At 42.7% G+C, this 23,411-nt stretch overlaps 1 long non-coding RNA gene across 1 annotated transcript in view; it reads right to left on the reverse strand.

Moving 5' to 3' along the window:
• The window catches only part of LOC149980062 (uncharacterized), a 126,696-nt gene extending 104,164 nt beyond the window's left edge, over positions 1–22,532 (reverse strand). Inside the window, exons 1-2 of the long non-coding RNA XR_016483804.1 lie at positions 21,820–22,532; positions 21,390–21,451 (exon numbers count right to left, since the gene is read on the reverse strand). This is a non-coding gene — a long non-coding RNA (uncharacterized LOC149980062). The remainder of the gene's footprint in view (positions 1–21,389; positions 21,452–21,819) is intronic.
• Between the last annotated feature and the right edge of the window lie 879 nt (positions 22,533–23,411).

A 23,411-nucleotide genomic window follows, 5' to 3' on the forward strand; every position in this document is an offset into this window, starting at 1 on the left:
TCAAATAATGTTCAGTTTTAAATGGCGCGATTACCATATTTTCCGAACACTGATGAATAAGCTGGACAGTCTTTTCGAAAATCGTGAACAATTACGGCGATGGCCGAGGTTATCGTTGAGACATACCCAGGACCCACAAGGCCGAAGGCGGATCTTTCCCTGGAGTGAAAACGTCCAGAGCTTCGATGGAGCGGGCAAAAGACTTTGCGATGGTGAATTGGAAACGGATAATGGTCAGGGCTAACCGGACCCTTTATCTGTAAGAAATAGTACAAAATGTTGAATTATAACGTGTGTTAAAATGTAGGTGCTAAATATTCCGAATTAAATCATTGGTTTTGAAAATGTATCTCACCCATTTAACGAAAGGGGAAGCAGTCTTTTCTCTCACGCTAGGGTGTGTCGCAGACAACGGTAATATCTGAAAAAACATGTATAAATTTATAGTCTTTTCCTACAATGGTATGTTATGAACATTACGGGTTATTAAAGTTTGTAATAATGTACAACTGCAGGCCTCCGAGGTTTTTTACATAAAACACGCATGTTTAAATATTATTCAAATTTGTTACTTAATTCAAACATGTCTTAAAGGTTGTACGAAATATTTTGGAATTCAATAAAAGGAATTTAAAAAACTGTATCTCTCCCCTTAACTATGGGAAAATGTATTTCACATCATCACCCAGCTCTGTCGCGAAGGAAAAAGACATTGAAAATCAGGGGGCGTGCGTGAGTGTGCGTGTGACGGAGCAGCAGGAGTGTGTGTGTGTGTGTGTGCGTGTGCGTTACAGAAACAAAAGGGTGTGTGTTCAACAAGGGTCCAAGTGTTCTATCTGTAGAGAATCATTTTTTTTTTGTGTGTATTTCAGGCCAAATGCCAATATAAGTTAAAAAGTGTATATATAGCGTATAACTGGTAATATTGTCTAACGTTTGTTAGGATCCCAAACAATTGTCTAACGTTTGTTAGGATCCCAAACATTTACGCAGCTTTTACGAGGTTTAACGGATCTGGAACAACATGAGGGGGATTCTCAGTCTCAAAAACCAGGCAGTCAGTCGCCATCATTATTTTTTCGCTCTAAGTCCTTATAATTAATCACATACCCAAGAATATTTATATATAAAAAAAAAAAATAGTGTGTACTATTTTAAAAGCTATTTTATGTATTTACAGCCGACATACAGCCAAGAATGATAAAGGATTCGTTATGGACATCTGACATATTGGGTGACTTGGATGCAATTCTCCCGTTCTGTACGAACGTTTTTTCAAACTCACCGCGAATCCCGGGAACCTCCACCCCCTCACGACATATTCCAGACCAACGCACAACCCTGGCTCTAGTACATTGCTCAGAATCCACCCCTCCAGAAAAGTACTACGGGGCAGGGAACTTGCGGCTTCACGAGCCGGCGCTCCATGGACACGGTATGAGACCATTATACATTTTGTTATTAGTTATACGTCTTTTTATTAGTTATACCTCTTTTGATAGAATATGTTAAAACAAGGACAAATAATGTTTTTTCAGACTGCCCGGAGACAGGCCCTGCAGAATCGGGAACGTATGATGAAAAAAGCCTAGAGCCCTTGGTATCCACAATTCATCAGAACAGCCAGCGCCAAAAAAAGCTGAGGGTTTTTAATAGTCTGAAACGCCACAAGATGTTTTGGGGGAATTGGAAAATTGTCTAATAAATCTGGAGGGAGATGGTATTGATAGATGAGTCCGGGTTGCGTACCGGAATAAATTCAACAATACAGAGATTCGACAGTTTTTCAATTTCCTATGGGTGAATCAGAATCTTGACTATGCGGTGTTTTACGTAATGATAATGGACACTCTGAACGATCTGTTAGAGACGGCAAGAGATTATGGCGAACCACGGGATGTCTCACAGTTGGACATTTTTGGCGATAGCCTGCATAACACAGTATTCTCTTATTTTACCCAATGGCGAAGCAGATCTTGAACAATTTACCGCGCTGCTAGACCGCCTTGTTCAGTCAAATTTAGCCGTCATAGCCGATCGGACCCTCGAGCTTGTAGTGCAAATAATACGTCAACCCCAGGGTGGTGGTGGGCAGAGAAGGAAGCTTGATAGCCTAATGCAGTCAGAAATCATAAGCAATAAAAGGGCCTACCTCATAAACGTTCACAATCCCGATAATAAGCTATGTTTTGCAATAGGCCTAGCGCATTTACTTAACCCTGGATGTACGGATCTGACGGCATTGCAAAAGGCTAGAGAGATCCAAACGGCTGTGGGTCTCGGTATACAGGATGCTGTGGCTTTCTCGGACATAGTCAAATTTGAAAACTTTCTGAATATCAAGATTGTGGTTTTGTACCACAGTAGAGCTAATGCAGCTCTCTTGAAGTTCCAAAACACCCCCCAACCGCATCCTCAGATTCTGTACTTTTATGTGCAAAATGAACATTACTACGCCGTTACCAACATCACAGCGTTCATAGGGGCCCCATATGTGTGTCCATCCTGCCATACCGGCTACACCCGAAAGGGGGGGCACTCGTGCCGTTATAACTGTTCAGTATGTCAGGATGTAGATTGCCCAATGCAACCCTTAAATTTGACACCCTGTGAGGATTGCCACTGCACATGTCGTTCGACCTACTGTTACGAAAAACACAAAATTGAAACATGGCACCCCAAGGCATGTAAATCTGTAAGCATTTGTGCCATTAACAAGAAATGCCCAAAATGTCATTGCAATTACAACCTTAAACTGCTTGCTCCTACTTAAGACGCAGACGTCTCAAGTAGGCACCTGGAAATGCAAATGCGCTACGCTAAATGCTAAATGTACTCGTTAAAACTCAAACGTTCATTAAAATACACATGCAGGGTATTGAATTAAAGCTACACTCGTTGTGAATCTAGCCAACAAGTCAGATTTTTAAAATGCTTTTCGGCGAAAGCATGAGAAGCTATTATCTGATAGCATGCAACACCCCAAAATGCCTGAAGGCGACGTAAACAAAATAATTAGCGTAGCCGGCGCTACACAAAAACGCAGAAATAAAATATAAAACATTCATTACCTTTGATGATATTCTTTGTTGGCACTCCTATATGTCCCATAAACATCACAAATTGGTCTTTTTCCCGATTAAATCCGTCCATGAATGCCCAAAATATCCATTTGTATAGCCTGTCTGCATCAGGAAAAAAGCTCTCTTCCAACACGCAACGTCATGTTTAAAAATTATATAAGTTGCCTATATTCTTTGACAAAACACTTCAACCTACTTTTATAACCCAACTTTAGGTATTTTTAAACGTTAATAAGCGATCAAATTGATCACTGGGCGGTCTGTATTCAATATCAGCTACACAAGAAAACAGTGTCCATTTTTCAATCTTCCAAAATCGATTGAGGTAGGCTGGGTGGAATTACGGATCTATTGGTAATGTCTCAAAGGATTTTTGTCAATGAAAATGACGTTTTTGGCGACATCGTGTGGAAGCTGTAGGAATTGCATCCGTCTCCATATTAAATTTGGTTTCTTTTAAACAATCCATGAAAGGGGCGCATGGATACTTTTTTCAGATTTCAGTGACCAGTTTTTCTTGCGCTTTTCGATGAAACACACGCTCTGTTATAGTCACAGCTGTGATTTAACCAGTTTTAGAAACTTCAGAGTGTTTTCTATCCACACATACTAATCATATGCATATACTATATTCCTGGCATGAGTAGCAGGACGCTGAAATGTTGCGCAATTTTTAACAGAATGTTCGAAAAAGGAGGGGGTAGGATAAAGAGGTTAAAATAGATAGCCCTAAACCACATGTGTGTGGAATCATACATTGTCCAATCTGTGAAGGGCCTTTGAAAAGCAGAGACGCTGAACTGGTTCAAGAAGTGCCACACGAGTGTTATATTCAGCCCTTGGCTGAAGATGAACATTCAGAAAAATATGTGTTCTATGATTTTGAGACAAATCAGCAATCGGGGGATCATTTGCCTATTTTTGTATCTACCATGACATTCAAGGGGGAAAAGTGGTCTGCAGAAGGATCCAATTGTGCACTACTCTTTCTAAAACATTTTAGAAAGCCACAGTACAGAAACTTCCCGTTTATAGCCCACAATGCTAGAGCCTACGATTCTTACCTGCTTCTGAATCCATTGATACAGCAAGGCGTGGCACCCAGGGTCATAGCTCGAGGTAGTAAAATCTTGTGTTTTGTAGACCCAGCCTTCAACCAGAGATACATTGACAGCTTAAGCTTCTTACCCATGCGATTGTCTCAAATGCCAGAGGCCTTGGGTTTTGAAAACTCTGTGAAAGGCTGGTTCCCCCACTTCTTCACATCTGAGGAGAATCTACATTATGTCGGATCATATCCCAGCCCAGAAATGTACGGGTGTGATCAAATGTCTCCCAAAGAGCGTGAGAGATTCATGACGTGGTACGAGACAGTAAGACATGACACCTTTGATTTCCATAAAGAGATGGAATCATACTGTGACAATGATGTGGTTATACTTCGTGAAGGATGCCTCAGATTCAGAGAAGAGGTAATCAAAGACGCAGGCATTGACCCCTGGAGTTGTACAACTATTGCATCGGCATGCATGAAAACCTATCGTACACACTATCTGCCTACAGCCTCTATAGCTATCCCCTCACCTGACAACTACCGACGCCAATTCAAGTCATACTCTAGTGGGTCCATTCAATGGTTGGAGTATATGGCCCAGGATAAAGACATTTTTATTCAACATGCTTTGAATGTTGGGGGAGAAGGCATTTGGCTCTTACCATGTAGCTGGCTACACCCTGATTGACGGGGTTGAGACCGTATATGAGTACAACGGTTGTTTCTTCCATGGTTGCAAATCTTGCTTTGTGCCCCAGACCATGTGTGTCCTAACCCAAAATACTTTTGGGGAAATGTACCAAGAGTTTCAAGACAAATTGGATTCTTTACAGGCTACTTACGGCCTAAAAGTGGAGGTTTTGTGGGAGCACGAATGGACCGCCCTCAAAAAGTCTGATCCTCATGTTCAAGCCTTCCTTTCCAGCTATGACACCCCAGAACCCCTGGAACCCCGACAGGCCTTGTATGGCGGCCGTACCAATGCTTTGACATTGCGGTATGTAGCGCAACCCGACGAGACAATAGGATATGTAGATTTTACATCCCTTTATCCTCATGTAATGAGTTCCTCATGCTATCCTATGGGGCATCCGGAAATTATTCATCGTGATTTTGACTTACCTCAAAACTATTTTGGTCTGATCAAAGCAACAGTCTACCCTCCTCGGGGTTTGTTTATACCAGTGTTGCCTTACAGGGGCCCTCAAGGAAAACTTTTCTTTCCCCTTTGTCGCACCTGCAGTGAAAACAAACAACAAACCCCATGTGATCACTCAGATCAAGAAAGTGCCCTGACAGGGGTGTGGGTCACAGCTGAATTCTCTAAGGCTTTAGAGATGGGGTATCGGGTCGCCAAAATCTTTGAAGTGTGGAACTTTTCCAAGAAATCAGACACTCTTTTTAAAGAGTACATCAAGACCTTCTTGAGATGCAAGCAAATGGCTTCAGGCTATCCTGCATCGGTCACAGATCAAGAGAGCAAAGACAGGTACATTCAAGACTATCACGACAGAGAAGGCATCCTTCTTGACCCTGACAGAATAGAGGTCAACAAAACCAAACGAAATGTGTCGAAATTGTACTTAAATTCGCTTTGGGGCAAATTATCGCAGAGATGCAATATGCTAACAACGTCGATTATTAAAGACCCCGAAGAATTTTTGGAATTTGTTTTTTTGGACCAATACGAAATTTCACATTTTTCATTCTTGAGTCAAGACATTGCCCTGGTGCAATGGCGACGTAACAAGAAGTGGGTTCTACCCCCGGGTAATGTAAATGTGTTTCTTGCAGCGTTTACCACGGCCTATGGCCGACTTGAACTGTACAAGCTCATGGAGCAGCTTCAGAGGCGGGTTCTTTACCACGACACAGACTCTGTGGTCTATGTAAGCAAACCGGGGGATTGGAGCCCCCCACTCAGCAACTATCTGGGTGGCTTAACGAGTGAACTCGCAGAGGGTGACCATATCACGAAATGGTCCTCCTGTGGTCCCAAAAGCTATGCTTTTAGGACTAAAAAGAATCACGTGGTGTTGAAAGCCAAAGGCGTGACTCAAAACTATGAAAATGCCCAGCTTGTAAACTTGGAATCAATCACGCGCTTGGTCGAGGGGTTCCTAAATGACAGGAATAGTGACTTGGAGATTTTGAGCTCCTACAAACAGATTGTTAGGGATAAAAAGGGCTTCCATCTGAGGAATGCCCCACTCACTAAAAGATTCAGGGTAGTCTACGACAAGAGACGGCTTTTGCCTGACGGGACCACATTGCCCTTTGGCTACTGACTTATGCTACAGGCCGCAGTGTGTCAGGCGTGACTCAAAACTATGAAAATGCCCCGCGTGTAAAACTTGGAATCAAACACACTTGGTCGAGGGGGTTCCTAAATGACAGGAATAGTGACTTGGAGATTTTGAGCTCGTACAAAAAGATTGTTAGGGATTAAAAAAAAGGGCTTCCATCTGGGGAAGGCCCCACATACTAAAAGATTCAGGGTTGTCTATGACAAGAGACTGCTTTTGCCTGACGGGACCACATTGGCCGTTTGGCTGCTGACTTATGCTACAAGCTACACCTCTAGCACTTAGCCATCCCGGATCCGGGATCGTGAATACAGCCTCAAGCTCATTACCATAACGCAACGTTAACTATTCATGAAAATCGCAAATGAAATGAAATAAATGTGCTAGCTCTCAAGCTTAGCCTTTTGTTAACAACACTGTCATCTCAGATTTTAAAAATATGCTTCTCAACCATAGGAAAACAATCATTTGTGTAACAGTAGCTAGCTAGCGTAGCATTTAGCGTTAGCATTAGCGTTAGCATTCAGCAGGCAACATTTTCACAAAAACCAGAAAAGCATTAAAATAAAATAATTTACCTTTGAAGAACTTCAGATGTTTTCAATGAGGGGACTCTGTTAGATAGCAAATGTTCAGTTTTACCTGAAAGATTATTTGTTTAGGATAAATCGCTCCGTTTGGTGCGTCACGTTTGGCTACCAAAAAAACCCGAAAGTCCAGTCATCAAAACGCCAAACTTTTTTCCAAATTAACTCCATAAAATCGACTGAAACATGGCAAACGTTGTTTAGAACCAATCCTCAAGGTGTTTTTCACATATCTCTTTGATGATATATCGTTCGTGGAAGTGTGCTTTCCGTCCTGAATCCCAGGAGAAAATGCCCGCAACTGAAGATTACACACCAATTTAGACAAAAGACACCGGGCGGACCCCTGGAAAATGTAGTCTCTTATGGCCAATCTTCCAATGATATGCCTACAAATACGACACAATGCTGCAGACATCTTGAAGAAACGACAGAAAGCGCAGGCTCGTTCCTGGTGCATTCACAGCCATTTAAGGAGACATTGGAAAACAGAGCTTCAGAAATTCTGCTCATTTCCTGTTTGAAGTTTCATCTTGGATTCGCCTGTAGCATGTTCTGTGGCACTCACAGATAATATCTTTGCAGTTTTGGAAACGTTAGACTGTTTTCTTTCCAAAGCTGTCAATTATATGCATAGTCGAGCATCTTTTCGTGACAAAATATTGCGCTTAAAACGGGCACGTTTTTTTATCCAATAATGAAATAGCGCCCCCATAGACTCAACTGGTTTTAAGATATAATAACTGCTGTAGAAGGTTTTGATCCCCGGTTGCAACTACCATTTTCGGCCTTAATCGCAGGGCCTTCTAATAGTGGGAAACTTGTTTTGTAAAAAGTATTTTAGAGAATTCTGAATATGTGTTATCTCAAAAGCCTGATAATGTTGTGTGGTGTTATTCTTGTTATCAACCTCTGTATGATGAATTGTTGAAGACAATACAAATCAAGTTTGTTGAAGGAATACCTGATTCCCTGTCTGATGATGAACTTTTACCTCCTCATAAAAACAATCTGCTGGTTTTGGACTATATGCTATTTGCAGGTAGCGAACATCCCGAAATTGCCCGAGCGTTTACCCAATATACTCATCATAGAAACCTGTCCGTGCTTTACTTGGTGCAGAATGTGTTTCACCAAGGTAAAAATAGCCGCACCATCAGTTTGAACGCCAATTACATGGTTTTGTTCAAAAATCCTAGAGACAAACTACAAATTAACACTCTAGCTCAGCAGATGTACCCGGGAAGGAAATCCTACTTTATGGAAAGCTATGAGGACGCTACCAAAGCGGCATTTTCTTATTTAATCGTGGATTTAAAAGCAAATACTCCAGAACACCTGAGGCTACGAACAGGTCTGTTCCCGTGGGAGTGGCCGGCTGCGTACATTCCTAAAAAGTAACAGCTATGTCTCTGCGTTTAAAAAGAAACCTGCCACTCTTGAGAAGCCTAGTTGGGGCTAAATCTAATGAACGGAAGGCCATCTTGGGTCACTGTTCTTCAGATCTCATATTATCCCTATGTGAGATTGCTTTGAATCTTCTCAAAGGACGCATTCCACTCACCCTGACACAATTGAAAAAATTAAAGAGACAAAAGACCGCGATCAAACTCTTTGCCAATAAAAGGGTCAGTCTTCAAAAGAAACGCCATAGCATACAACAGTCTGGCGGTATAGCCGTGCCCTTCATCACCAGCCTTATTGCTGCCAGACGTGGGGGTTGAACACATAGGGGGATGGCCAATAAAATGTATCTGGTACCACAACAAGAGTTGGATAGACTTAAAAAACAAGTGCATGGTCCTGAAAATATCAGACAAACAGCGGAAAATGATTTGGATACGGCCATGAAGGATATTTTGAATCAAAAAGGATTGAACCCCTATGATAAGGTCCAAAAATACACAAACCTCTTGCAAAGGTATTTGTCCTTGGTGAAACAAGGGGAGAGAGAGACAGGCCATTTAACTATTTCCCTACAGGACCCTTTAAAAGATGACGAGCCTAGCGAGAGCCAAGCCCCTGTAATGCCTGTACCTGTGAGCTTACCGTCTGAAGATCAAATGCCTGTTGAAGATAAAGTTATGCATGACTTGTTAACCCATGTTCCGGCACGTAACATGAAAAATGTTAGCAACATTATGAACAAGATAAAAGACTCAAATGGGGCAGCTACTTGGAACGACAAAGGAGAGTTTATCCTTCAGGGTTCTGTTGTCAAGGGTTCACATATGCTTGACTTGCTTAAAAGTACCACATCTGCCCACAAGGTTGCTGATGACAGAAGACCTCCAGGGTGGCTTCAGTTTCTTAAGGCCCTGGCCATCCTCAACATTCCCCTCTCGGGTGTGCCCAACTATAAGCTTCGTCAACAGATTCACTCTTTAAAACACAAACCTTCAACGAGATACAGCACCCCTAAAGATGCCCCAAAACCACCGCATCATTATGAAATGAATGATGATAACCCATTTACCCCCCTGAACGCCTCCGGACCTTTCCCTAATCCCGATCTCTCTGGGTGGTTAGACTTTTGAATGACTATGATTAAATTCAATAAAATTTTATTTGAAAAAAATAAGCTATTTAACATTTGTGGCATTCTTGAAACATTTGGCGTGAGCATACACCTTGATTACACGTTCTTAAAGGATACACATTTGAACAGTTTGGATATTTTCTAACAAAACAAGCTACAACGTTATCATTACTTCTTAAATCATCCTTTATAAAGAGACATAACATCTTCAAAAGAAACTCCCCGGGCTCTTTGGCATAGGTAGAATACACAGTGTTGACAGCATGTAGTGGAAAGGTTATCGTGCACTTGTTTGATGTTGTAGTATATCTTTGAGCAGTTTTTGGTCAAAAATTCTTTAATAGATTTGGGGAAATGTGAAAAACCGGGGGGAAAGCCATAGGAATCAAAAAAAGTTGAGATTTTTCTTCCTCCTTCCTCTTCTAATGTCACAGCTAGCCAATGTTCACCCGGCATGTGTTTAGGATGGGTATTGACAATAAACATGGCAGGCCGCACCATCCATTTCTCCATAGGTAATTCATCACAAGCCAACACTCCACAAAATTGTTTTCCAATCAGTCGGCTCATGAGCCCTTCAAACTCTTGGGTATTCATGTCTTTGCTCAACGGTACCCCGTAAACTCTGGGGATAGACGGCACAAGACCCATAGACTCCAGGGCTCTGACCAGCGATGGTATAAACCAGCAGGACCAAAGTCTTTTCATCAGCGCCTCAAAATTGTTGAATAAGTAGTATCTTGGGGGGTCGTATAGGCATGGATGCCTGCGCTGGCTGCGGTGATTAATCTCACAACCAATGCATTTTTCTCGTATATATTCTCCAATCACCACGTCTAAAAGCGTGGCTACAGAGGCCTTGATGGTGTCCACAAAAATAGTACTGACCACCCCATCAAACACGTCCTCAGGCTGTGTACATGTAGGGGGTGTCGCGGGTCTTGCCAGGGGGGAGTAGAATGTTGGGCTGTGCGGCATACAGTCCTTAGTGTTGGGCCCCCATGACGTTTCGGAGTTCTGGTATGCGATAGGAATATCCATGGTTAATGCGTAAGTGAAGAACTATAGGTTTTAAGGACCCTCCTTTTATTGTTGAACAAGCCCTCGGGGTATCTGGGCGTGGTTAACGCAGCCGCGTAACTAGTTTTCTTCGGGGGGTGACCCTTCTGACGATGTACCTTCTTGGGTCTCCTTTGAATCATAATCCTCAGGATTCGTATATATTATGCAGTTCTTTAGCCGAACAATGCTCTGGCGCTGTTGGCTCTGTACAAACAGAGCGTCCAACAACTCCAACATTTTCAATTCCATTAAATCCCAACTTTTATAGGGGATAAGCATGCGCAGCCTAAAATCACCGACCAAACCGCCATGCCGGATGTTTTGGTTGCGGATTTCCTCTGTGCTGATATAGAACTCCACGCAGCCACAGGGAAGTCCATTCTTTCTCTGTATTTTCACCCGGTGAAATACTCTTCCTGAGGAGTCAGGGGTACCTTCCCAACGGGTCTCGTAGCCTGTGAACAAGCTGTACCCCTTGGTGATACGTCTCAGTTCGGGACACAAAACCTGGCGAAAAACCGTCCAGTCTTCAACCCCATAGGCCACTCCTAATGTCTGGTCGGTATATTCTTCTCCTTCGGCTACCGTATAGAGTTTCACTCTACAGGCCAAGTAATCAAACAGATACCCCCATTGCTGTCCATTAGACATCAGCACTTCATCTTTCAGCGCCGTTGCGGCCGTTATCTGGGTTCTATACACACTTAGAAACCGCTTTTTTGGAGCATTGTATATTGCGGCAGTATACTTTGTTTCAGCCGCGGTCCTGCTTCCGTTGTTACAGTCATCACAGCTTTGCCACTGATCGCAAAATCCATGTTTAAAAATCGTGTTTACTGTTCTGGGTTCGCACGCCTTGTTCTGGACATTTATAAGGCGTATGCCACAGCCAATACCCCAGGACATTCCTGCTTCATCAGATAACAACTCTAAGGGCAATAAAACTGGGGGCCATACACGTTCAGGGGTATACGCCATTGAAGCGACTCTTAGGGCCATTAGATCATTTCGTCCGCAGACCTGTTCTTCCAATGCATATCCGGGTAGCCTTGAAGCACTCAGGGCCTGTTCAATTTGACACAGCGCGAGTCTTATTTTAAGCCATTCTCTCATCCTTAGCGCTGTAGAAAAACTCTCGGCTTCTGCCCGATAAAAGGGTTTGGACACGCTGTCTGTGAATATCTTAACCGTAGATTCTTCAAATTGGAATATGTAAGACAAATGTCCCTCACTTGTACACAAAAATCCTTTAAAACATTCTGGAGCCTCACGCAAAACATCCTCCAGGCTTTTGTCATTGGATTCATGACATGAGCTGCAGAGCACCCCGAGAATTGGCCTAGGAGACATATTTTATATCTTTAATATTCGGGTCTTCGTATATTGTGACAGTATACTTTGCCCTTTCTCTATGTTTCAGCCGCGGTCCTGCTTCCGTTGTTACAGTCATCACAGCTTTGCCACTGATCGCAAAATCCATGTTTAAAAATCGTGTTTACTGTTCTGGGTTCGCACGCCTTGTTCTGGACATGTATAATGCATATGCCACAGCCAATACCCCAGGACATTCCTGCTTCATCAGATAACAAACATAAGGACAATAAAACTGGGGGTGGGGGACATACACGTTCCAAAAGTTCAAACACTCAACCACCCAAGTTCAACAAGGCCCCTAGACATCAATCACCATGACTACTTCAAAGGATGCAATATAGATATAAAATAACACACACCCTCTAACACGTGAACACAGGAACAGGATGGCCTGGCCGGAGGCCCAAATTTGGACATGTACACGTCATCATGACGCAGGGTCATAAATCAATTACTTTGACCCGTGCCGTCTACTTTATTCTCTCTAAAACTAAATAGATGCTGTTTTCAATTTCTCGTAAAATTGTCTCAGGATTACATCTCCACTCATTGGATGGTTTTATAATCGAAGAAGTCCCGCATACAAATACCTTGGTATTGGATTGACAACGATTTAACGTTTAAGCTAATATTAAGCTAATAGTTAAAGTGGGCTTTTTTTAATAGAAAAAGATCTTGCTTCTCTCTAGTCAGCAGAGAACAGATTGTGCAGTCAACCTTTCAACCTGTTCTTGATTATGGTGATACTATTCATCAGTATGCATCTGCCACTGCATACTGTTTATCATAGCTCCCATCATTTTATTTTTTATTTATTTTTATTTCACCTTTATTTAACCAGGTAGGCTAGTTGAGAACAAGTTCTCATTTGCAACTGCGACCTGGCCAAGATAAGGCATAGCAGTGTGAACAGACAACACAGAGTTACACATGGAGTAAACAATTAACAAGTCAATAACACAGTAGAAAAAAGGGGAGTCTATATATACATTGTGTGCAAAAGGCATGAGAAGGTAGGCAAATAATTACAATTATGCAGATTAACACTGGAGTGATAAATGATCAGATGGTTATGTACAGGTAGAGATATTGGTGTGCAAAAGAGCAGAAAAATAAAAATAAATAAATAAAAACAGTATGGGGATGAGGTAGGTGAAAATGGGTGGGCTATTTACCAATAGACTATGTACAGCTGCAGCGATCGGTTAGCTGCTCAGATAGCAGATGTTTGAAGTTGGTGAGGGAGATAAAAGTCTCCAACTTCAGCGATTTTTGCAATTCGTTCCAGTCACAGGCAGCAGAGAACTGGAACGAAAGGCGGCCAAATGAGGTGTTGGCTTTAGGGATGATCAGTGAGATACACCTGCTGGAGCGCGTGCTACGGATGGGTGTTGCCATCGTAACCAGTGAACTGAGATAAGGCGGAGCTTTACCTAGCATGGACTTGTAGATGACCTGGAGCCAGTGGGTCTGGCGACGAATATGTAGCGAGGGCCAGCCGACTAGAGCATACAAGTCGCAGTGGTGGGTGGTATAAGGTGCTTTAGTGACAAAACGGATGGCACTGTGATAAACTGCATCCAGTTTGCTGAGTAGAGTGTTGGAAGCAATTTTGTAGATGACGTCGCCGAAGTCGAGGATCGGTAGGATAGTCAGTTTTACTAGGGTAAGTTTGGCGGCGTGAGTGAAGGAGGCTTTGTTGCGGAATAGAAAGCCGACTCTTGATTTGATTTTCGATTGGAGATGTTTGATATGGGTCTGGAAGGAGAGTTTAGAGTCTAGCCAGACACCTAGGTACTTATAGATGTCCACATGTTCAAGGTCGGAACCATCCAGGGTGGTGATGCTGGTCAGGCGTGCGGGTGCAGGCAGCGAACGGTTGAAAAGCATGCATTTGGTTTTACTAGCGTTTAAGAGCAGTTGGAGGCCACGGAAGGAGTGCTGTATGGCATTGAAGCTCGTTTGGAGGTTAGATAGCACAGTGTCCAAGGACGGGCCGGAAGTATATAGAATGGTGTCGTCTGCGTAGAGGTGGATCAGGGAATCGCCCGCAGCATGAGAAACATCATTGATATATACAGAGAAAAGAGTCGGCCCGAGAATTGAACCCTGTGGCACCCCCATAGAGACTGCCAGAGGACCGGACAGCATGCCCTCCGATTTGACACACTGAACTCTGTCTGCAAAGTAATTGGTGAACCAGGCAAGGCAGTCATCCGAAAAACCGAGGCTACTGAGTCTGCCGATAAGAATACGGTGATTGACAGAGTCGAAAGCCTTGGCAAGGTCTATGAAGATGGCTGCACAGTACTGTCTTTTATCGATGGCGGTTATGATATCGTTTAGTACCTTGAGCGTGGCTGAGGTACACCCGTGACCGGCTCGGAAACCAGATTGCACAGCGGAGAAGGTACGGTGGGATTCAAGATGGTCAGTGACCTGTTTGTTGACTTGGCTTTCGAAGACCTTAGATAGGCAGGGCAGGATGGATATAGGTCTGTAACAGTTTGGGTCCAGGGTGTCGCCCCCTTTGAAGAGGGGGATGACTGTGGCAGCTTTCCAATCCTTGGGGATCTCAGACGATATGAAAGAGAGGTTGAACAGGCTGGTAATAGGGGTTGCGACAATGGCGGCGGATAGTTTCAGGAATAGAGGGTCCAGATTGTCCAGCCCAGCTGATTTGTACGGGTCCAGGTTTTGCAGCTCTTTCAGGACATCTGCTATCTGGATTTGGGTAAAGGAGAACCTGGAGAGGCTTGGGCGAGTAGCTGCGGGGGGGGGGGGGGAGCTGTTGTCCGAGGTTGGAGTAGCCAGGCGGAAGGCATGGCCAGCCGTTGAGAAATGCTTGTTGAAGTTTTCGATAATCATGGATTTATCGGTGGTGACCATGTTACCTAGTCTCAGTGCAGTGGGCAGCTGGGAGGAGGTGCTCTTGTTCTCCATGGACTTCACAGTGTCCCAGAACTTTTTGGAGTTGGAGCTACAGGATGCAAACTTCTGCCTGAAGAAGTTGGCTTTAGCTTTCCTGACTGACTGTGTGTATTGGTTCCTGACTTCCCTGAACAGTTGCATATCGCGGGGACTATTCGATGTTAGCGCAGTCCGCCACAGGATGTTTTTGTGCTGGTCGAGGGCAGTCAGGTCTGGAGTGAACCAGGGGCTATATCTGTTCTTAGTTCTGCATTTTTTGAACGGAGCATGCTTATCTAAAATGGTGAGGAAGTTACTTTTAAAGAAAGACCAGGCATCCTCAACTGACGGGATGAGGTCAATGTCCTTCCAGGGTACCCGGGCCAGGTCGATTAGAAAGGCCTGCTCGCAGAAGTGTTTTAGGGAGCGTTTGACAGTGATGAGGGGTGGTCGTTTGACTGCGGCTCCGTAGCGGATACAGGCAATGAGGCAGTGATCGCTGAGATCCTGGTTGTAGACAGCGGAGGTGTATTTGGAGGGCCAGTTGGTCAGGATGACGTCAATGAGGGTGCCCTTGTTTACAGAGTTAGGGTTGTACCTGGTGGGTTCCTTGATGATTTGAGTGAGATTGAGGGCATCTAGCTTAGATTGTAGGACTGCCGGGGTGTTAAGCATATCCCAGTTTAGGTCACCTAACAGAACAAACTCTGAAGCTAGATGGGGGGCGATCAATTCACAAATGGTGTCCAGGGCACAGCTGGGAGCTGAGGCGGGTCGGTAGCAGGCGGCAACAGTGAGAGACTTATTTCTGGAGAGAGTAATTTTCAAAATTAGTAGTTCGAACTGTTTGGGTATGGACCTGGAGAGTATGACATTACTTTGCAGGCTATCTCTGCAGTAGACTGCAACTCCTCCCCCTTTGGCAGTTCTATCTTGACGGAAGATGTTATAGTTGGGTATGGAAATCTCAGAATTTTTGGTGGCCTTCCTGAGCCAGGATTCAGACACGGCAAGGACATCAGGGTTAGCAGAGTGTGCTAGAGCAGTGAGTAAGACACACTTAGGGAGGAGGCTTCTGATGTTGACATGCATGAAACCAAGGCTTTTTCGATCACAGAAGTCAACAAATGAGGGTGCCTGGGGACATGCAGGGCCTGGGTTTACCTCCACATCACCCGCGGAACAGAGAAGGAGTAGTATGAGGGTGCGGCTGAAGGCTATCAAAACTGGTCGCCTAGGGCGTTGGGGACAGAGAATAAGAGGAGCAGGTTTCTGGGCATGGTAGAATATATTCAGGGCATAATGCGCAAACAGGGGTATGGTGGGGTGCGGGTACAGCGGAGGTAAGCCCAGGCACTGGGTGATGATGAGAGAGGTTGTATCTCTGGACATGCTGGTTGTAATGGGTGAGGTCACCGCATGTGTGGGGGGTGGGACAAAGGAGGTATCAGGGGTATAAAGAGTGGAACTAGGGGCTCCATTGTAAACTAAAACAATGATAACTAACCTGCACAACAGTATACAAGGCATATTGACATTTGAGAGAGACATACAGCAAGGCATACAGTAATCACAGGTGTTGAATTGGGAGAGCTAGCTAAAACAGTAGGTGAGACAACAACAGCTAATCAGCTAGCACAACAACAGCAGGTAGAATGGCGATTGATTAGGCAGAGAGGGTCGGATTAACTACACACAGAGCCTAAGTGCGGCTGGGGCCGACAGATAAAACATAAACAAGCAGAATGGATTACCGTGAATTAATGGACAGTCCAGCATGCATCAGCTATGTAGTCAAGTGATCAGTGTCCAAGGGGCAGCGGTGGATGGGGCAGGGAAGCTGGACTGGCGAGTGTTATCCAGGTTAGAAAACTAACAATGACTAAATAGCTTGTAGCCAGTTAGCTGGTTAGCTTCTGAAGGTTCTTGAGTGTGTTCTAAAAATGTAAAGATAATAGCGGTTCCTTATCACATTGGGTGAGGCAGGTTACCGGAAGGTATAAACAAATTAAAAATCGAAAAGGGATAGAAAGTAAATATGGGTTCAGTGAGTGTTTGGGACGCGGCGATTCAGATGGTTAGCAGGCCTGTGCTAACAAGCTAACAGTTAGTAGACGGTGCTAAACACGGTAGCAGTTAGCGGACCGGGCTAAACAAGCTAGCAGTTAGCAGGCCGAATTTGCAAGCAAGGAGATAGCAAGGGCTAGAGAGTTAGCCTTTGGGGACGTCGCGATGAGGGGAGTCTGTTTATTCCTCTTCATGCGGTGACATCAATGGACCGGTCGTGGGTCTGGATATTGTAGCCCAGGAGCTCAAAATGTTCCGTTTGCGATGGGAATCCGGGGGTGAAAAATAAAAAATAAAATAATAGATAGGTCCGTTATGCTCTGGTTAGAGTCGCGTTGTTCGAACTGGCGAGAGCTTTCCGAGCTAAAGGTTAGCTGATGACCGGTTAGCTGACCGGTTAGCTGAAGACCGCTATCAATGTTTTGCTGAAGCTGGTAGTTAGTTGGCTAGTTGGCTAGCTTCAGTTGAGGGGTTCCAGATCCGAAGTAAATATAAATACTTTAGGAAAAAAAGCTACGTTGGGTGAGGCGGGTTGCAGGAGAGTATTTAGAAGAGTAGTATTTAGAAGAGTATTTAGAAGAAGTTGAGGTTCAGCAAAAAGTTTTAAAGATATGTGAAGAAAAAAAACGAAAACGAAACGAAAACAAACAATATATACAAGGGACACGACAACACGTCCTGCTGCTACGCCATCTTGGGAGTTTATCACAGGAGACAGTTTTATTACTCATCACTGCATTCTTTACCAAAGGTTGCTGGACCTCATTAAATTAAGTTAGATCACCTCATTATACTTTTCTTGCTTACGAAGCCCTGCGCCATATGCTTCCAACTTACCTAACATCACAGTTAAGATTTCATATTACAAGTTATCAAACATCTTCACATGGTTGGTTAACTTTGGAGACTCCTTTGGTGTCTATAGAGTTAGGTAAATCGGCCGTTAATTTCCTTGCACCCTATGTTTGGAATATTCTCCAAAACACGTTTCAGTTGGATGCCTTGAAGTCCATAGGGCAATTCAGACAGCCGACAGAGGATTTTTATAATGAAGAATTTGTTTACTTTAATTGACTGTGTTTTGTATCTTACTGTGTGTATATTGTCTATATTTATATATACTTGCCTGTTGTATGTGATTGTTCTGTATTGTGCAGGGATCATTTGTAAGAGACTTTAGTCTGAAAATGACTTCCTTGTTGAAATAAAGGTAAATATACAGTGAACACACCTACTCATTCCAGGGTTTTTCTTTAATTTTACTATTTTCTACATTCTAGAATAATAGTGAAGAAATTAAAACTATGAAATAACACATATGGAATCATGTAGTAAGCAAAAAGGTGTTAATCAATTCAAAATATATTTTATATTTGAGATTCATCAAAGTAGCCACCCTTTGCCATGGTGACAGCTTTGCACACTCCTGACATTCTCTCAACCAGCTTCTTGAGGTAGTCAAATTGGAATGCATTTCAATTAACAGGTGTGCCTTGTTAAAGTTAATTTGTGGAATTCTTTCCTTCTCAATGCATTTGAGCCAATCAGTTGTGTTGTGACAAGGAAGGGGTAACATACAGAAGACAGCCCTATTTGGTAAAAGACCAAGTCCATATTATGTCAAGAACAGCTCCAATAATCAAAGAGAAATGACAGTCCATCGTAACTTAAAGACATGAATGAAGGTCAGTCAATCCGGAACATGTCAAGAACTTTGAAGGTTATGAAAGTGCAGTCACAAAAACCATCAAGCGCTATGATGAAACTGGCTCTCATGAGAACCGCAACAGGAAAGGAAGACCCAGAGTTATCTCTGCTGCAGAGGATAAGTTAACTAGGGTTACAAGCCTCAGAAATTGCAGCCCAAATAAATTCTTCACAGAGTTCAGGTAACAGACACATCTCAACATCAACTGTTCAGAGGAGACTGAGTCCAAATTTGCGATTTTTGGTTCCAACCGCTGTGTCTGTGTGAGAGGCAGAGTGGGTAAATTTGTTTTTCAAAAGGACTATGACCAAAGAAACCTCCAGGCTGTGTAAAGACTATTTGATGAAGGAAGATAGAGAGTGATGGAGTGCTGCATCAGATGGCCTGGCCACCACATTCACCTGACCTCAATTACAATTGAGATGGTTTGGGGTGAGTTGGACTGCAGAGTGAAGTAAAAGAAGCCAACAAGTGCTCAGCATATGTGGGAACTCCTTCTAGACTGTTCCAGGTGAAGCTGGTTGAGAAAATTGCAAGAGTGTGCAAAGTTGTCATCAAGGCAAAGGATGACTACTGTCGTGTCTTTGGCTGTCATTAATGTGTTTGACTGTAATTTTATAAAACAAATAACTAGATTTAATTGTTACACAATTCAATTAACCATATAACAATTAGTTAAGTAGTAATCTGGGGCACCATGGAAAAAGTTTATTTAACGAGTTCCCGTTTTCCGAATTAACTCTGAAAGACATAAAGATCTCTTACATATCAGTCATCAATCAGTCATGAATTAATTGTTTACCTTCTATTAGACTCATTATGAATGTTGTAAACTCTTGGATATCTGTACGAACCCTAGCATATTGATTTACTAACTAACTAAACAATCACACAGAATTACATAAACACAAACAGAATAGCTTACACATTGATTACTACATAATTCAATGAAAAGTCCTTAGTGGACTAAACCGATTTAACGGCTTGTTACACAAAATTAAAAGGGAGGGCATGTAAGAAAGAACGGGAGGGCTTCACTATCGTACACACAGCTGATAACTATGCCCATGGAAATGTTAAGATTTGCACATGAACAGCCGCTCATTCGAAAATAAGAGCAATTTACATATTTACGATCATATGCCTTTCTTGTCTCTCTGTTGAAATCGTCGATCTTTCGACTGGAGAGCCAGTTGACAGAAAGTCTGGTTGTGTTCCCCAGAATTCACAATGTCTTTCGTGGTTGTAGCTTGTCCTCTGTTATAATGAATACGTCAGGCGTACCAATGGTCATTTGAAAGGGAAATTATCTCATCTCGTCTTCAGTCGAGTTTCCTGGACTATTTTACATTTACAGCTGCAGACTGTAAATGTGTAGTCTTTAGTTTTGTAGATTTCTTAACCATTCGTTATGTGTGGATTGCGTCCTCAAGTCCTCTGGTCTGCATATAAATTGCCAACCATTTCAACATGTAGCTACAGCTCCATGCTCTCTGGTCTATAGAGTAGTAGCCATTTCAGCGTGGGGACTCCTGTCCCTGTGTTTTCTTGACTAAATGTAAATTTTGTCACGAGTGCAATTCAAGCACTCAGGGAAAAAGGGGCGTTCCCTCCTTTTGTCGTAATGTCTGATCTCTTGGTTAATTATTGGTTAAGAATTCATATGGAAAACAATTTCTAATTTAGAAGGCTAACATCACATTACACCGCCCCCCGGAAGGCTTCTGACAGATGCAAAGCACCACAAGAATGGCCAGGGGATGTCCTGGTTGGTGATCGCCGTTGCGGTCCCCCTTCGGTGGTTTACCCTGGTAGGCCTTCTGCCAACGGAGCAGTCCACCAGCAGGATGGGCAGCGGATGTCCGGATTGAGATATGTCCATCGTCTGGTCGTTCAGGCTGGTGGATCTAAGCAGAAACTTAGGTAGATGTTAACAATGCACACACACTCACGAATACATAATTCAATTTCTTCCCAAATGAGCGGTGTTGTGGCACTAAGTGATGTTGTATGGGCCCTATCACTTCCTAAGTGACAGAGGAAATTAAACGAAAAGGAATAATAGCATAAACAAAAGATACATAAAATATATTTATCACTCCTTAATCATCTAATTGGACTGTATTCTATATACATCCAAGGTCTTGGCAAAATTACCCGATCATGGCATTGTCGAATATCATTTAATATCATCTAGTGCGTTCTTAATTTGCAGTGTGTTGCTTAGGGCAGTATCCTAAGTTGATAACTATATGATAAGTCTACAGCTGTAAGGCACCAGCTTCGGGCAGTCTACAGGGATGACCTATGGACCTCTGTGGAGAGTACTGTAACTGTAGAATCAAAGGCCTCAGAGTAAATGTTCAACTTTACTAAGGCTGGTATTTTGTTCGGACCCTTAACCTTTCTGATCTCCCCATCCCGGATCCGGGTTCGTGAATACAGACTCAAGCTCATTACCATAACGCAACGTTAACTATTCATGAAAATCGCAAATGAAATGAAATAAATATGCTAGCTCTCAAGCTTAGCCTTTTGTTAACAACACTGTCATCTCAGATTTTCAAAATATGCTTCTCAACCATTGCAAAACAAGCATTTGTGTAACAGTATTGATGGCTAACGTAGCATTTAGCATTAGCATTCAGCTGGCAACATTTACACAAAAAAACAGAAAAGCATTCAAAAAAATAATTTACCTTTGAAGAACTTCAGATGTTTTCAATGAGGAGACTCTCAGATAGCAAATGTTCAGTTTTTCCTGAAAGATTATTTGTTTAGGACAAATCGCTCCGTTTTCTGCGTCACGTTTAGCTATGAAAAAACCCCTGTATCCAGGATTGTGTAAATCTATCAGCAAGCTCATTAGCATAACACAACGTTAACTATTTATGAAAATCGCAAATGAAATGAAATAAATATGCCATCTCTCAAGCTTAGCCTTTTGTAAACAACACTGTCATCTCAGATTTTCAAAATATGCTTCTCAACCATAGGAAAACAATAATTTGTGTAAAAGTAGCTAGCTAGAGTTAGCATTTCGCGTTAGCATTTAGCGTTAGCATTAGCGTTAGCATCCAGCACGCAACATTAACAAAAACATAAAAGCCTTCAAATAAAATAATTTACCTTTGAAGAACTTCTGATGTTTTCAATGAGGATACTCTCAGTTAGATAGCAGATGCTCAGTTTTTCCAAAAAGATTCCTTGTGTATTAGAAATAGCTCCGTTTTATACATCACATTTGGCTACCAAAAAAAATCCATAAATTCAGTCCTCAAAACGCAAACTTTTTTCCAAATTAACTCCATAATATCGACTGAAAACATGGCAAACGTTGTTTAGAATCAATCATCAAGGTGTTTTTCATATATCTCTTCATTGATACATCGTTCTTGGACACATGCTTTCTCCCCTGAATCAAATGGTAAAGTAGAAGCAGCTGGCAATTGCGCACCGAATTCGACGCAGGACACCAGGCGGACACTTGGAAAATGTAGTCTCTTATGGTCAATCTTCCAATGATATGCCTACAAATACGTCACAATGCTGCTAAGACCTTGGGCGAACGACAGAAAGTGTAGGCTCATTCGTTGCGCAATCACAGCCATATAAGGAGAGAATGGAAAACAGAGCTTCAGAAATTCTGCTAATTCCTGGGTGATGCATCATCTTGGTTTCGCCTGTAGAATGAGTTCTGGGGCACTTACAGACAAAATCTTTGCAGATTCTGAAACTTCAGAGTGTTTTCTTTCCAAAACTGTCAAGAATATGCATAGTCGAGCATCTTTTCGTGACAAAATATCGCGCTTAAAACGGGAACGTTTTTTATCCAAAAATGAAATAGCGCCCCTAGAGCTCTAACAGGTTAAGTGATCTGAGCATAAATCCTTATAAAATGTTCCATTGTACGTGTGTGTTTATGCTTACATAAGCGCACATGCCAAGGGAAAGAAACCAAGTATCCTGGCAGGCTGCAACCTGTTCAGAGTGAGTCTGACGTCATCAGATCATTTCCAAGTCAATGCCTGGAGGTCAGTAAGAATTGATGTCGACCTCAAGACATGTGTTAATGGGACCTGTAGTAGTTTTACTACACGTCACTATGTCCTACAGCATTTTAGTGGTGATAGATATGAAGGAGTCTATTTCATAGCTATGTTATCCATGGAGGAGCTAACCTCATGATGGAAGTACTCTATAAGCACTGAACCAATCATATGCGGTGTGATCATGGTTCATGACTTGTAATAACTTTCCTCCTGAATGGAGGGTTCTATTTATTAGTGGCATGTGTGTTAACCATCAGAAGAGTGTTCTGGAGATTCCCTTACACGTGTTGCAATCTGAGTGACTACTAACTCCTCTGTCGCTGGTATCAATAGCAATTTGACTTGTGAGGTCTCAAAACGCCTTACTGATTGTGGCTGGACTGACTGCTGGCATTGGTACTGGTACTTAATGGGACCAATTATCCTCACAATTTATTCTGAAATTTTATCCTACCGGAACACATGATTAGAGCATGTTACTAATTGCATTGTAGTTGAAACTACACTTGGCAAGGAATGATTATTTGTCAGTAATATCTTTGATGTGTTCTTAGGTTATCCCCATGGAGGGGCCTGTCCACTCTGTTCTCATGTGGAATTTTACAACTAGATTTGTTTTCTGCTCTGTCGGCCTTGTACAGTGTTGCACGTACTCTTGACCCCCCCACC

The sequence above is a fragment of the Oncorhynchus mykiss genome, chromosome 10, assembly GCF_057628025.1.
Source record: "Oncorhynchus mykiss isolate SJ-2025 chromosome 10, ASM5762802v1, whole genome shotgun sequence".
Classification (NCBI taxonomy): Eukaryota; Metazoa; Chordata; class Actinopteri; order Salmoniformes; family Salmonidae; genus Oncorhynchus; species Oncorhynchus mykiss.